The sequence below is a fragment of the Hyaena hyaena genome, unplaced genomic scaffold, assembly GCF_003009895.1.
Source record: "Hyaena hyaena isolate Hyena2069 unplaced genomic scaffold, ASM300989v1 scaffold_39, whole genome shotgun sequence".
Taxonomy (NCBI): Eukaryota; Metazoa; Chordata; class Mammalia; order Carnivora; family Hyaenidae; genus Hyaena; species Hyaena hyaena.
Window position 1 is genome coordinate 368,476 of NW_024080671.1, and position 15,000 is coordinate 383,475.

The following is a 15,000-nucleotide window of genomic DNA, read 5'->3' on the forward strand; positions in this document are numbered from 1 at the left end:
CAAAAAAAAAAAAAAAAAAAAAAAAAAAAAAAAAACCCTAAAAGGAAATAACCCATTTCCTCTGCAAAATCATCCTCCGCCACTAGCTCCGCCACACCGGCGCTTTCCTGCGACTCGGAGCCCCAACCGGGAACCTGGGAAGTTGAGCGGGACCAGCCGTCAGGCGCTGACAGCTCGGACGCTCAAGGTGCAGGACCCGCGCTCCTGGCTTCCCAATGCGGGGTCACGGTGGCTGCCCCGGCAGTGTGTGCCGGCTGGGGTTGGGGGGTGGCGGGGGCCAGGGATTCCCATTTGCCCTGGCGCTGCCTCAGTGGCCGGCCTGCGCGCGCGCGCGAGCCCGGGCAGGGAAGGTACCTCTGACATTTCGCTCTTGTGACGCGCGGGCAACTTCATGCGGAAAATCCACGCGGGGGTGAGCGGGCGCCCCCCGCTCGCTCGATGGCCTGAAGCCCCGACTCCGGGACAGGGGTGCACTCCAAACCAAGCCTGCCTCTAGCTGTTCCCCGGACCCCAACTGCCAGGGCCACAGACATTCAACTCTCAGCTGCCCGCACTGGCTTAAGAGCGCGTCATCCCGGTGGCCTTGGGTATTCCCAACTGTCAGAGAATATTTTTCAGAATAACCTCTCCAAAATGTTGAGATGTTAAGTGGTCTTCTCCCTCCCGCCGTCCCTCCCATCCCCACCCCACCAGCCCCCCAGCCCCCCAAAAAGCTCCCAACACAGATAAAAAAAAAAAAAACCCAACCCATCCCACAATCAAACTTTTAAACATGTAAAATAATAAAACCAACTCACCAAGTTAGAAGGGAAGAGAATAAACCCCAAAAGGCTCCCAATAAGGCGGAGGCTTGGCCTCCCCCTCCTTATAAGCCGCTCGGTAACATGAGAAAGGTTTAACCCCTTAGGGCGTGGGCCCGAGCCTACCGCAAACCGGCTCCGGCGGGTGAGCACCGGGCGCCCGGCCCCGCAGCGCCCCGGCCCCCCACCCACGGCCGCGCCTCGGACACCCCGGCCACACCCTCCCCCCGCCCCCCACCCCGGCCGCCTGCGCCCGGGCCCTGCGTGCGGCTGCCCGCGCCCCGGCCCCGCGTCGCTGCCTATCCCTTATCCTATACCGGCTGCAGCCGGTCTCCGCCGGCCTCGGGGGCGCGCCGCCGCCGACCATGTGCTGCGAGCGCCGAGCGCCGCCAAGGAGGGGGCCGGACTGGCGCGCGCGCGCCGGCCCACGTGGACCGGGGCCGCGCCGGGCGCGCGCCCGCCCCGGGCCCGGGCTGGGGGTCACGGAAGGTAACGGCGTCGCCGTCTGGGGCCAACGGCGGGGTCCCGCGGGGCCACCCCGCCCCTGCCGCCGGGGTCCTTGGCACGCGGCCCTGCTCCACCCCCTCCCCAACAACACCCGGGCGCGGCCGTGCGCGCCTGCCCAGCGGGACCCCGGCGCTTTGCTGCACCGCAAGCGGGGAGCGCGGGCGTGCTCGGGACGCCTGCACCTCTCCTCCGGCGCCCCCGGCCGGGCGCGCGCGGGGTCCCGGGGCGCCCACCGCCGAATATCCCCGGAGGATTTGGGGATCGGTTGGGGGTGCGGGGGCTAAGCCCGCGCGGCGCTCGCGGCTGCGGCGGCTCCGCGCCAGCCCCGAGCAGAACAGGTTCCTTCCAGTTTGGGTGTGAGCCGCGCGCGCGGCGCCGCGCACCCCGAGTTCCTCCTCCGGCGCCCACTTCCCCCAATTTCGTCAACTCGCGCACGGTTCTCTTTGGGGGGGAAGGGAGGGAAGGAGGGAGTGCCGCAGTGGGCTCCCGAGAGCTAGCGGCCCGGCTGCCACGAGTGCCTAGCTTTCCGCGTTTTGCAGCGGCGGCGGCAGCACCAACGGCATCCGCGTTGCGCGAAAGGGATGTGAGCAGCCGGGCTGAGTCAGCATCCCCGGGTCGGGGCGCGCGCGCATCCTCCCTGCCAGGCGGCTGGCGACGTGCACACAGGTGCAAGGCCGCCGAGTCTGCTGGGAGACCCCGGTTCTGGCAGGGACCCGGACGTTCAGTGGGTACGTGCCCCTCATCCCGAAGACCCCAACCCCAAGGTCACCGTAAACTCGGCAGATGATGCGCGGGAAACCAGTTACGAGCTTGTCATGGGGACAAAGCAGTGTGTATCTCAGGCATTTCGGAGTCCGCGGGGGCCGCAGACTTGGCTTCCTGGTCTCCACCTCACCTTCCCAGGCCCAACTGGAGACCTGCTCGGAAGCAAAGGCTTACCGTCCGCATTTCCGTGCCGACTTTGGTACGGGCAGCTCCCTCCATTGGGGTTTGAGAATGTGGTTCTGATGTCAGAAACTCAAGAGAGCCTACTTTGGGGGCGCGTGCACTCGGGGGCGCCACCGCGAGGAGTCAGGGATTTGAGTTTTAATAAAAATCCCTTAGCAGTCGGTGCCCGATTTATCTCCTGATTTGGGGATAGGGTCTACTACGTTAAATGCCATTCTGTACGGTTACAGAAAGGGAAACCCCTAACCTTGTGGAAAGATAGCATAAGTTCTTGGAGCGTCAATTTCCAAAATCTATAAAACGGGGTCGATTAGTGGTATTCGCAGGACTGAGGAGTTTAATTTATGATTCCCATAAAGTGTGGATCAAAGTGACTGGCCTCTGGTGAGCCCATGATTGTTACTGTTTATGGCTTATCAAGTCTGATTGCGCACTCCAGTATACCAAGCGATCCGTTTTTCGAGTTGTTCAAAGAATCCACACGTGATGATGTTTAAAAGCTGATTTTAATCATTAAAATGAACATTTTAATCACTAAACTGTAATGTCCTTACAGTGTATTAGGTAGGACCTGTCACTGTTCTTAGTATGGAATTGTCATTTTCAACAGGGCAGAGCATTTACTGATTGGGTCTTGGGGAGCTATGGAGGGAGCCCATTATTTATAACCAAGGGGTTCTGATTAAGTCCAGAAAGCTCCTGGTGCTTTGGTTTCTTGAGTTAAAAAATTAGGCAGTGGGATTCTCTCTCTCTCTCTCTCTCTCTGTCCCTCCCCTGCTTGCTCTGAGAGAGAGAGAGAGTGGGGGGAGGGACAGAGAGAGGGAGAGAGAGAATCCTAAGGAGGCTTCACACTGATAGTGCATAGCCCGATGCAGGCTCGAACTCGTGAACCATGAGATCATGACCTGAGCCAAAGTCAGACACTTAACCAACTGGGCCACCAGGTGCCCCTCAAAATAAAGAACATTTAAAAATTAGATTAAAACATTAGGCAAATCATACCAAAAGGTCTAGTTATGAAGGAATGATTGAGAAACTCACATCTGAGTGTTTGACCAGAGTAAATGCACCTACTGTTGGAGAGGTGTAACTGTAATGATAACAGTAACAACCACGGTAATACATTACTGTTATTTTACTAGTATTAGTTAGACCTGTTACTAATTTTTTTTTAGCACGTTTGCTTTGTCCCCAGCACTGTATTAAGCGCCATACATGGGATCTGACTTTAACCCCATCAGTAACACTCTGCAGTTGACCCTTAACTATCCCCATTTTACAGATGAGAAAAGTTGAGGCACACAGCACTGGAGGGACTCACCCGAGGGTTCACAACATCTACAGGCACACGCTGGCCCATTTCTGCAGCCATAGCTCATCCGAAGATATTTGCCACCTGCATGTGGGTAACCGAGAAGGGGAGCTGGACACCCAGTCAATGTCCAGTCTTGCCGGGCACAAAGCAGTGACTTTTGCGTGCCCTGGTTAGAGGCTGGCTTCACCTTGTTTCCTGTCCTAGTGAGACCAAGCGTGAAAACCCTTGCTTTCTTTTTTCCCCCACTCTTCCAGGGATAGCGAAGAGAGGGGAGCACTGCATTGCCATGCTAATCAACCCCCCACCCCTAACAAAACTAACCCTGTTTGGTTCTAAATACGAACAAAAGAACCCTTGGAGTCTGGAGTACGGAACCAGAAAAATCAGAGGGTTCAGCTCCCCTTTTAGCCTCTTCTGCTGAGTCTGCCGTAAGCCCAGGAGCAACAGAGCCCCTCGGGTCCTTCCCTTACGGAGGGCAAGGCCGCGATGACGCCCTTTAAAAAGTCCCGCAACATCTTTTGGGGGAAATAAATTGGCCCCTGAGTCTCTCCCCTGTGCTCTCTCTTTCTAGCCATCTTGCTTAGGGTCATTTGCATGAGAACAGATTCCTTTGTGCAGAGTTGGCCAGCCGGTTCTCTGTCCACGTTTAGAGCCCTTCTAGTCTTCACGGTGGGTTGCTAGGCAGATATGACCCTGGCTTGCAAATAAGCTCACTGCATTTACCAGCCCGTGAGAACTTAAACTTGGGTAAGTAGATTGAAAGGAATCTTGTCTGGAGCTCAGGGAGGAGCAGCCTGTTTTTAAGGGCTGGGTCTTCAGAGCAGCCAATGAAGAGGGGGAGCCTTTGAGGGGGGTGCTGGGGGGGGTCTTGGTCGCCCACCCATCCAGTCTCCCTCTTCCTGTCTCTGCACCACCCACCACCCCATTATCTCACCTGAGGGCCTGTGCTGGCAGGAGGGGCGGGGGGGGGGCAGGGAGGGGAACCCATGTGTGTTTGACTGAAGCAAATTCTCGCTTTAAAACCTCACTGCTTCTGCAGACAGCAGAGAACCCCACAAACTTCCCTGTAGGAATTCCAGGTAGATGTGTTGGGTTTATTAATGGTTTGAAGGGAAGGCAGGGATGGGAATGTGCGCTCCTGAGGGGATTTGAAGATTTGCCAAGGGGCCCGAGGCCCGGATAGTTTTCCTGCCATCAGCGTTCAGAACATGAGCTCTTTCCTAAAGCCCTCTTGTCTGAGAGGCCACCGAGGGGCAGGCCTGGTGCCCCATTAGTCTTGTGCGGCTGGCTTTTCCTTCATAACCAGAGCCAGGATCTCACTAGGGTGCACTGGGCGGGCTGAGGACGCCTCTGGGGTGAATATTGAAATATTCAGGGAAGACTCTCTTCAGGTCAGTATGTCACATCCCCCAGTCCATTGTATAAAGATGCTTTTGCAATAGCAATACCTTGTCCAAATGTACAATGTGTGTGTGTTGTTATAAATTATCACTTCTAGGAGTTAAGTGTGATCATCATTTGACCCAGAAGAGATTTCTTTTTTTTTTTTTTACACTTGGGACATTTATACCTAAAGTCTGTCTTCAGAGAAATATAAGGTAATTAAGTACTTTTGAATCTATAAGTATATTGTGTTGACATAGAATGGAAATACAGTTTTGAAAAAAAGGCAAAGAGAAATGATAGAAAATTTCTGACCTCATGAGAAATTTCTCATGTTCTCATGTCATTTTTATACTTTTAAGAAGTTTACTTATTCTGAGAGAGAGAGAGAAAGAGAGACAGAGAGGATCCCAAGCAGGTCCATGCAGAACCCAACATGGGGCTCAAACTCATGAAACTGTGAGATCATGACCTGAGCCGAAATCAAGAGTCAGATACTTACTTACTCAGATACTGACTGAGCCACCAGGTGCCCCATTCAACTCGTGTAATTTTTGAATGAATGGTGATGGTTTTCATATGACTCTGACGTTTGCATTACACTGGATACATTGAAAAAGAGTGGCTTAAAATAGTTTTACTGGAAAAGTCAACATTTACAGGTATAACTGAAACAATATCTTTGGCAACTCTGATGAAACATTGAACGGAACTTAAAAACGCCCTGAGGCTGGTATGGACTGAATGTGTGTGTGCCCCCTGCGGCCCTTAAATTCCTAAAGTGAAGGCCTAATCTCCCATGCGATCGTATTTGGAGTTGGGCCTTTGGGAGGAATTCGGTTTAGACGGGGTTGTGACGTGACCGTGGGTCTTCATGGTGGGATTAGTACCCTTCCAAGAGGGAGAGAAAAAGGCCTTGTGGGGACCCGGTGAGAAGGCAGCTGTCTGCAAGCCAGGAAGAGAGCCCTCACCCCACCTTGCCGCCATCTTGATCCCAAAGTCCCAGCCGCCGGAACTAGAAAACACATTTCTAGGGTTTAAACCACCCAGTCTGCGGTACTTTGTTACGGCGGCCCGAGCTGACGGATAGCAAGGGGATTTATTGTTTTCCCAAATTCTTAGAGGGTACCCAAGCAAAAGGATTTGCAGGCCACTGAGTATGTTCTATGTGATGAAGACAAGGAAGATGTGGTCTCTGCCCTCATGGATCATCAAGTTCTCCCTGAGGAGATAAAGCACACCCGAAAAGTCACTGTCACGAGCCCTGAGAGGCCAGGTACGGGCTGTATAACGAAGCACAGGCGTAAGATGTACGTTGGTGTGGGCTCTGGAGCCTGACCTTGAACCTCAGCTCTGTTCTCACTAGCTGTGTCACCTTGCTGGGCAAATTACTTAACCTCTGTCAACCTCAGCCTGCTTATCTGTGAAGGGAGGGGGTAACAATATTACTGCATAGGGGGGCTTGTCGTGTGGGGGGCTTAGTGCTGTGAAGCTGGGTTAACTGAGGTACCGTGTGTAAGGGGCTTAGCAGCTTAGTGCTGTGTCTGGCTCACGAGGAGTTTCCCTAACTCTTGGTGGGAGACCAGAGAGGCCTAGAACCAGGAAAGACCTTATAAGGACTGGCAAGGGGGAGGGAGGAGGAGGGGTAAGCAGCAGGAGGTGCTGGGCTTAGGGACAGGAAGGTCACCTCCCCACCCATGGCCTCTGGTGATCTGACCTCCATCATGCTTGCTTACCATTCAATGCAGGGTTGATGATGTATCACTGGGTGCATCTCTTTAACTCCGGAGTGAGTTTTACTTGACTTCAACACTGATATTCATCCGTAGCCTCCTCTGTCTTGATAGTTTCTGACTCCTACAGTTTTGTCACTCTCTCAAAACTGCCTCAAGCCTGTTGTAAGAGTACCAAACCCAAAACAGAAAATCAGAATTGCCGGAGCAAAGAGATTTTCAACATCCCATCGCTTTCGGGAATAAAGCCGTGCCCTGTTAAAAAGTTGAAGACATTTGTCGGTCACAAAATCTAATCGGCTGTGTTGGAAAGTGTGTGGGACCCCTGGGCTTGGCCCCGATTATATCAGGCTTTGTCTGGGTGATTGTTGAGGGTGCCCCACCCATCACGTTGCTCAAGGCCAAGGATTAAAAACCTGCTCTCCTGCTATGTTTTGGCCTAAAGGGAGATGCTGGCTCTCCCCCCTTCTTGTCTAAACATGCATGGCCTGTCCCGCTGCTCTGGGAACTAAACACAGCAGAGTTAAGCTTTGATTTTAACCCTTCATGAGCTGTGCATCCACTCGTTTCCAGATGGCTAGGGGGTGGGGGATGGAAGCTAGGAGGCTGCTCCAGGCTGTGTTATGGACGGGAGGCCAGGAGGGGACCCTGGCCGTGGTTGTGGTCGGTGGAGGGCTCTGACCCTCCTGAGGGGAGCCCACACGCATAGTCGGGGTCCATGGCGTGGCTGGGGACTGGGAAGGTCCATCCTACCTTCCCACAGCCATCATCTCCCCATCCAGGCAGCCTCTGCTCATTACAGCCTACGCACGAGCCCTGATGAATGCAGTTGTTTCCTGGGCCACAGAACCACACCCCAGAGAATGTGGTCCCTCCTCTCCGAGTGTTTACTGTCTAGTTCAGAAGACAGGACACACGTGTGATTGTTACCTAAAGCAGGATTTCAACAAGTGCGCTTTTATGAGGGAGGACCTCAGAGGAAGGGGAACTCAGAAAGGCCATCTGAGGTTAGGGAAGTGATGAGACGGAGCTGAGCTTTCCGGGCGGGACAGAGCAGGCTTGGCCACAGTTGGTCTTGTTAGACGCATTCATCCAGCCAGAACTGATTGAACTTCTTCTGGGCCAGGTACCATGATCGTGCAGTGCGTAAAACACAAAGATATTCCTGCCCTTATGCACCTTACGGTCTAGACTCGTGGCTTTTCTGGCTGGAGCACCAAGCCCAGGGTCTGGGGCAAATCATTCATGTGGACGATTCTGATATTAACATGTAACTCGCACTTGCCAACTCCCTACTGGCATCCAAGGGGAGATTTCCCTCACATCCACTCTGCATTTCAGCTTGACCTCCTACTGTTTAGACTGTCTAAAACCAGATTTGCTGGTAGGTAGGGGTGTTCCAGAGACCATGCCAACTGTCGCCAGAGTCTGCCCAGGCTCAGGGACCTGGCTCAGGTTTAGCCAAAATGGCACAGACAACCATGGGATTGTGTGACAAGGAACTGGAGTTTGGAGCTTTGAATGCACAGACCAGTAGGACTCGTCAGTTTCCCTTTGACGTTGCTTGTGACCGTGGTGTTTGTGGCTCCAGGATCTCCCAGCAGAGCGAGCTGGCAAATGGTTATGACAAAGACAGCCAATAGCTGCGGGGAGTCCGGATTTCACCATCGGCACTCGGAATAGTTTTGCTTAATATTAATTTTAAAAACGCTTTGGGCTTGTATCGTACTTTTCCAGAGTGTTCGCATATTTGCTCTCTTTATCCTCAACCCAGCAGAGAGACAGAATAACAATAGCCAATGGTTCTGAGCTGAGAGCAGGCCCCTGTGTTAGATTATTTCATCCTCATGTCGTGTTTGAGGTGAAAAAAGTTTACCGTGGCTCCGTTTCTCAGTAAGTGGGTAAACTGAGGCAAGGAATTTATTTTATTTTATTTTTTATTTATTTATTTGTTTTTGGTACTTACCCAAGATCACACAGCTAGGAAATGACAATGCTGGATCCTGGGCATGCATTCTTCCAGAAACAGGTCACCACGTGCCCAAAAGGCAAATTTGCCGAGTAACCCCCTCACTGGATTGAGCTTTGACTTTTCCCCTTAGTTCCTATGCCTCTTCTGTAGCCTCAGGGGTTCTCACGTAAAGCTTAGTTGGAATCTATATCAGTTGGCGTGGGCTGCAGAATAAAACACGGCAGACTCAGGGGCTTAAACAGCAGAACTTCATTTGTCACAGTTCCAGAGGCCGGGAAGTCTTAGGTCAAGGTGCTGACCTATTGGGTCCCTGGTGAGGGCTCTCTTTCTGGCTTGCAGAAGGTCACCCTTTTGCTATGTCTTCACCTGTCAGAGAGAAAGACGAAGCTCTCTCTCTCTCTGGTCTCTTCTTAGAAGGACACTAGCCCCCTCAGGGGGGCCCCAGCCTCATGATCTCAGCCAACCCTAATCACACTGGGGGTCGGGGCTTCAACATACCGATTCTGGGAGGCAGCATTCCATCCATTACAGAATCTCATGTATTTCATTGTAGAGGCAGATCAGATAAATCTGCAAAACCACAAAAGATAGCACTAGCATTTAGTAGAAAAGTCCCAATTCCCATGCAAAAGTGACACAGGGACAGGTGAACATTTGACACACGAAGCCACTGATCGGTCTTCACGCGACGGGGGCGGGGGGGGGAGGCTAAGATGTAGGGGGCGGGCCTGCCAAAAAAGAATGAACTTGAATCAGATTTCGCCATTGAGTCTACAAGTCAGTTAACAGGGGCTCAGCGGACATCATAAGTTATACCACGGGGTGCAATCAGCCACGTCCGAAACTGAGGAATTTTACAGGACAAAAACTGAATTTATTTATAAATATATTGCAAGGAAGACAGAGGAGGAACTTATACATGAAAAGAGACACGTGAACTAAATGCAATGTGTGGTGGACCTTGTTTGGATCCTGGATTAGAAATAAAAAAAAAAAAAAACATTATAAAAATATTTACAATTTTTATTTTTTTATTTTTTATTTTTTTAAAATGTTTTATTTATTACTAGGAGAGAGAGAGACAGCATGAGCAGGGGAGGGTCAGAGAGAGAGGGAGTGACAGACTCTGAAACAGGCTCCAGGCTCTGAGCTGGCAGTCAGCACAGAGCCCGACACGGGGCTCGAACCCACAAACCGCGAGATCATGACCTGAGCGAAAGTCGGATGCTTAACCGACTAAGCCACCCGGGCGCCCCAATATTTACAATTTTTTTAAAAAAAACACATTGGTGAGATGGTGGGTGACATTTAAACATTAACTGGAGTTTTGAGGATCCTAACAAATCATTGTTAATTTTAATGTTTGTTTTTTTTTTTTAATTTATTTCTAGGAGAGAGAGAGAGAGAGACAGTGTGAGCAGGGGAGGGTCAGAGAGAGAGGGAGTCACAGACTGAAACAGGCTCCAGGCTCTGAGCTGGCAGTCAGCACAGAGCCCGACGCGGGGCTCGAACCCACGAACCACGAGATCATGACCTAAGTGAAAGTCAGACGCTTAACCGACTAAGCCACCCAGGCGCCCCAAATCATTGTTAATTTTAAAAAGTGGCTATTCACAGAATTGTAGGTCGATTTAAAAAGGAATCGTATCTTATAGAGAAACATGTAGAAATAATGTTGGGGGCTCCTGGGTGGCTCAATCGGTTAGGCGTCCGACTCTTGGGTTCTGCTCAGGCCATGATCTCATGGTTCGTGGGTTTGAACCCCACATCGGGCTCTGTGCTGACAGCACGCTTGGGATTCTCTCTCTCCCCCTCGACCTCTGCCCTGTCCCCCCACCCCCATGCTCATTCTCTCTCTCTCTCTCAAAATAAATAAATAAACTTAAAAAAAAGAAATCATGTTGGATGAAGGTACATGATATCTGAGGTTTGTTTCAAAATAACCTAGTGTATGTGGAAAATGAGACTAAGGGAAATAGTAGGAGGGAGGCGAGATGAGACAGGCTGGCCGCGTGCAGATAACCGTCGAATCTAGACGCTGGGTTGGTGTGCATGAGTTTCTCAACTTTTGTATGTTTAACAACTTTCGTAATGAAACGTTTAATAAATAATAAGTAAATGCTGCTTTGTAAAAAGTCCTTAAGCATGTAGCAAACAGGGAGTGGATTGAGGGAGTGGATTTCAGGTACTCGACCTTGAATCCTTTCTGTTTGACCACACTTCTTGTGATGTTCCTTCTCAAGTGGGGTCAGAGTTCTAGAGAAAGGGTGTTATTTGGAGGCCCATCTACTTTCTCCATTCTTCTGACATGTGTTCGCAAACCCAGATATAATTTCCGTAGGGCTACTGAGCCTTCAGGGGCCATGGCATGCGGCCACCTCTGCTCTCCCAAATTGGCTCCTGCCATACGGCTTCCCTCTGCGGCACTTGCAACAGGTGGATCTAGCTAATGCTAGGCAGGATCTCACATGCCCCGTGTGGATGAGTGTCTGGCATTGTTGGCTTTGCAGAAATGATACTCCCAACAATAGGGTCGGGCTTGCTCCACTTACAAGATTAAATAAGTGTTGGGGGGGCGCCTGGGTGGCTCAGTCGGTGAAGTGTCCGACTTCGGCTCAGGTCATGATCTCACGGTTCGTGGGTTCGAGCCCCGCATCGGGCTCTGCTGACAGCTCAGAGCCTGGAGCCTGCTTCAGATTCTGTCTCCCTCTCTCTCTGTCCTTCCCCTGCTCATGCTCTGTCTCTGTCTCTCTCTCTCAAAAAAAAATTAAAAAACACTTTTTAAAAATAAAATAAATAAATAAGTGTTGTGTGTATAACGTACAACGTGATGACTATAGTAATGCGGCTATATAGTATATTTGAAAGTTCCTAAGATCCTAAAAATTCTCATCACGAGGAAAAAAACATTCCTCTCTCTCTTTTCTTGTATCTGTATGCCATGATGGATATTAACTACACTTACTGTGGTGATCATTTCATAACATAGAAGTCATTGTGCATCCACCTTAAGCGTATACAGTCCTGTATGTCAATTACATGTCAATAAAACGGGAAGAAAAAGAAACAGAGAAAAAAATTTCCTTTGCTTCTTCTGTTGAGCTAGGACTGAGACCCCCAGATACCCTCTAAGAAAACAATCTTTCTTAGTTGAGGCAGCCCCGCACTGACATGTTAGGGCATCAGGGCAAAGGAGGGGACCCACAAGGATGTTTAAAAAAATTTTTTTTAAAGTTTATTTATTTTTGAGAGTGAGGCAGAAGACAAGCAGAGGAAGGGCAGAGAGAGGGTGAGACACAGACTCCGAAGCAGGCTCCAGGCTCTGAGCCACCAGCACAGAGCCTGATGCGGGGCTCGAACTCACGGAACCATTAAGATCATGCCCTGAGCCGAAGTTGGATGCTTAACGGACTGAGCCACTTAGGCGCCCCCGTGTGAGGAGGTTTATTACACATAGACATTCAATAACCTGAATAACTGTTTGTCATGGTTACCAAGGTCACTAGATTTTCCTCTCCACTTGGGCCTGGGTTTGGGCGCGGCAGAATTTAAGGAGGTGCTCACGGTTAGAGTCACAGGAGCGCAGGCGGGCTCTGAGATGTTGTGCCCCAGACATTGCGCTTGCCTCCCCTGAGCGCGGTCTCTTACCTGGGCTCACCTGGCCTGGTGCAATGCACTGCAGACTTCTCAGCCTCTTTTCTTACCTGCCACCCTGCAACACAGTTGCTTTGTCTCAGAGAGCAGGGAAGAATTCTGTTATACGTAAATCTGGACTTATGCTTCCGCCTCTGTACAGCGGCTCCTTGCTTGCTGCTCGCATATTAGCCCTTTGCCTTCCTGGTCTCTCTGCCCCGTGTTCCTTTCCAACACAGCTTGCTCCTTGACCTCCTCCGGAGCCTCACAGAAGGATCACCTTCTCCGTGAGGTCATCCGTGACCCCTTTAACTTTGCGCCTGCTCTCCCCACACTCAGGAGCTGCTTCCTGCCTCGATTCTCTCGCCAGCACTTACGTTTTACTTGCTTCATTGCTTCCCCCCACAGGACAGCAAGTGGCAGGAAGGCACAGGTTTCGGTGATCCTCTCGCTGCTCTACGCACAGCGCCGAGACTGGCACCTGTCACTCCGCCCGTGTTTGCGGGATGGGTGGCAAGGCGCGGGGGACTCACTTCAGACTACGCGGCTGGTGCCCCAGGCCCCCCCTGGCCATCCCCCTGTGACTCGTGGGCCCAGCCAGTGCATGACCATGCTCTGATTTGGCAGGTAAAATAACATACTCTGTTGCCAGAGATCACACTCTACCCCTGTTCCCGTCCCCCTCCACCCCCCGCCCCCCTTTGTCTTTTTTGGCCTCAACTCATCAGAAGCTTTGTCTCTGGAAAACCAACAGAGCCCTCTGCCAGAAAGGTCTGCCCGACCTTCTTGTTATTTCAGCTGTTTTCAAGGCCCTCCAGCAGGCTGCTTGGCCACAGGGAGGCCCTTGGGGAGCCAGGTCAGGTGATGGACTTGCGGCCCTGGTATTCAGACACCGCTACACCACAAAGCGCGTCTTCAGGTTGCCGCGTTCCATTCCATTCCTGGCCCTTCTGGCCGACAGCTTGACTGTTGGTCATTTCGCTGCTGATGACCGCCCTTTCCCACAAGCGAGCCCGGAACTTGAAGGGAGGCCAAGCTTCCGAAGCCTTGCTTTGCCGTGGGGGTCAGAGAGAAAAACATGAATCGCCGCAAAGCCGATGGGCAACTCAAGGTCACTCTGTCACTGATGAGGCACCTGGAGTGGCTCATGCTTGTGCTCAGCAGGGGTCTATCCCAGTTTGTTCTGCTTGGATGGAGCAGGTGGGCCTTTCTTGTGGGGTCTGTTGAGGAAGGCGGTCAAATTCCTTCCAGCCCAGTGGAAGGAGGAGGGGAAGCTCTATTTGCCAAAGACTACCCTTTTCTTCCTTAGCCCATAGACATGCACCTTGCCTGTGTCCAGGGGAGGGAGGGAGGGTGAGGCATCAAGAAAGCTGGGGAAGCAACCTCACATAAGACCCGGAGCACAAAGCCATTTCCCCAAAGGTCATCGAGATATAGCGGACAAATAAAACTTTGTGTTTACTGTGTACGATGTGACGTTTCAATATACGGATATAGTCTGAAATGATTCCCACAATCTAAGGAACACATGCATCACCTCACACAGTTATATACGCTTTACATTTTTTGTGGTGAGACATTTAAGATCTACCCTCCTAGCAGATTTCAAGTACACAACGGAGTATCACTAACCGTAGTCACTGTGCCGTACCTACGTTAGACCCCCGAAGTTGTTCATCTTGCATCACTGAAAGTTTGCCCTCTTTGACCCACATCACCTTATTTATGCCTCCACCCCCACCCCAGCCGCTGGCAGCCACCATTCTACCCTTTGCTTCTGTGTGTTTGACTTTTTTAGATTTCGTATAGATTTCGCGAGATGGTGCAGTGTTTGCCTTCCTGTTGCCTGGCTTATCTCACTCAGCCTAATGCCTTTCAGGTTTATCCAGGTTCTTGCAAATGCCAACAGCTTTCTTTTCCATAATCCTTCTTTTTAAAGGCTGAATAATATTCCACTGTATATATATATTATATATGCAGTACATTTTCTTTATTCATCCATTCACGGACCCTTAGATTGTTTCCGTATCTTGACTACTGTGCAGAATGTGGCAGTAAACACAGGGCGCTGATCTCTCTTCACGAATACTGATTTCATCTCTCTGGATATAGACCCTGAAGTGGGATTGCTGGATCACACAGTCATTCTATTTTTAATTCTTTGAGGAACCGCCATCCTGTTTTCCATAATGTCAGCTTGGGTCTCAATCAAAGCCTGTGGCTTCAGGTCCATTCTTTGAATGTCTAGTTTGCCTTTTCACTGTAGTTTACAATAAATAAATAAATAAATAAATAAGTGGGGAAAAGATTAAATATCTCCCTGGAGGTATGGGCGTGAAGGATAATGCAATGGTGTGCTGGCTAAATTAGCTTCTTTCCATGCAGTGAAATTTTTAAATATTAATGATTCTCTTTGAAAATCCTCAAAGGAATGGTTTATCATGGAACTGGTTAAGAAAAACAATCTGTTTATGTTCCCACCTTAATTTTAGCTTTTTTCTTAAGTGAATTTTTTCCCCCCAAAGTCCTTCGTGTTGGGTCATTCCACAATGGATTACTGACAAAGAATGAGGCCACTCTAGACTTCCAAGCTAAGTAGCTTTAAGAAGAGAAGGCTCCTATGATTGTTGCTTATGGTCAGAAGCCAGTAGAACGAGGCTGGGAATCAACCAGCAGGTCAATAAGTGTTTATTGGGCACCCAAGAGCTC

The 15,000-nt window shown here is 50.7% G+C and overlaps 2 protein-coding genes across 6 annotated transcripts in view; one reads left to right on the top strand and one right to left on the bottom strand.

Annotated features, from left to right (window-relative positions):
- The window catches only part of SLC16A6 (solute carrier family 16 member 6), a 16,223-nt gene extending 15,249 nt beyond the window's left edge, over positions 1-974 (bottom strand). For both annotated transcript variants that reach the window (XM_039229755.1, XM_039229756.1), the window contains exon 1: positions 798-974. The gene's annotated coding sequence lies outside the window, so the exon portion shown is untranslated. The remainder of the gene's footprint in view (positions 1-797) is intronic.
- Positions 975-1,846: 872 nt separating this feature from the next.
- ARSG (arylsulfatase G) overlaps positions 1,847-15,000 on the top strand; it is an 86,255-nt gene continuing 73,101 nt past the window's right edge. For 2 of the 4 annotated variants that reach the window (XM_039229780.1, XM_039229783.1), the window contains exons 1-2: positions 1,847-2,035; positions 3,538-3,657. The gene's annotated coding sequence lies outside the window, so the exon portion shown is untranslated. Of the gene's footprint in view, positions 2,036-3,537; positions 3,658-4,251; positions 4,318-15,000 lie in introns of those variants that run through there. The other 2 variants (XM_039229781.1, XM_039229782.1) reach the window with 2 other exon arrangements.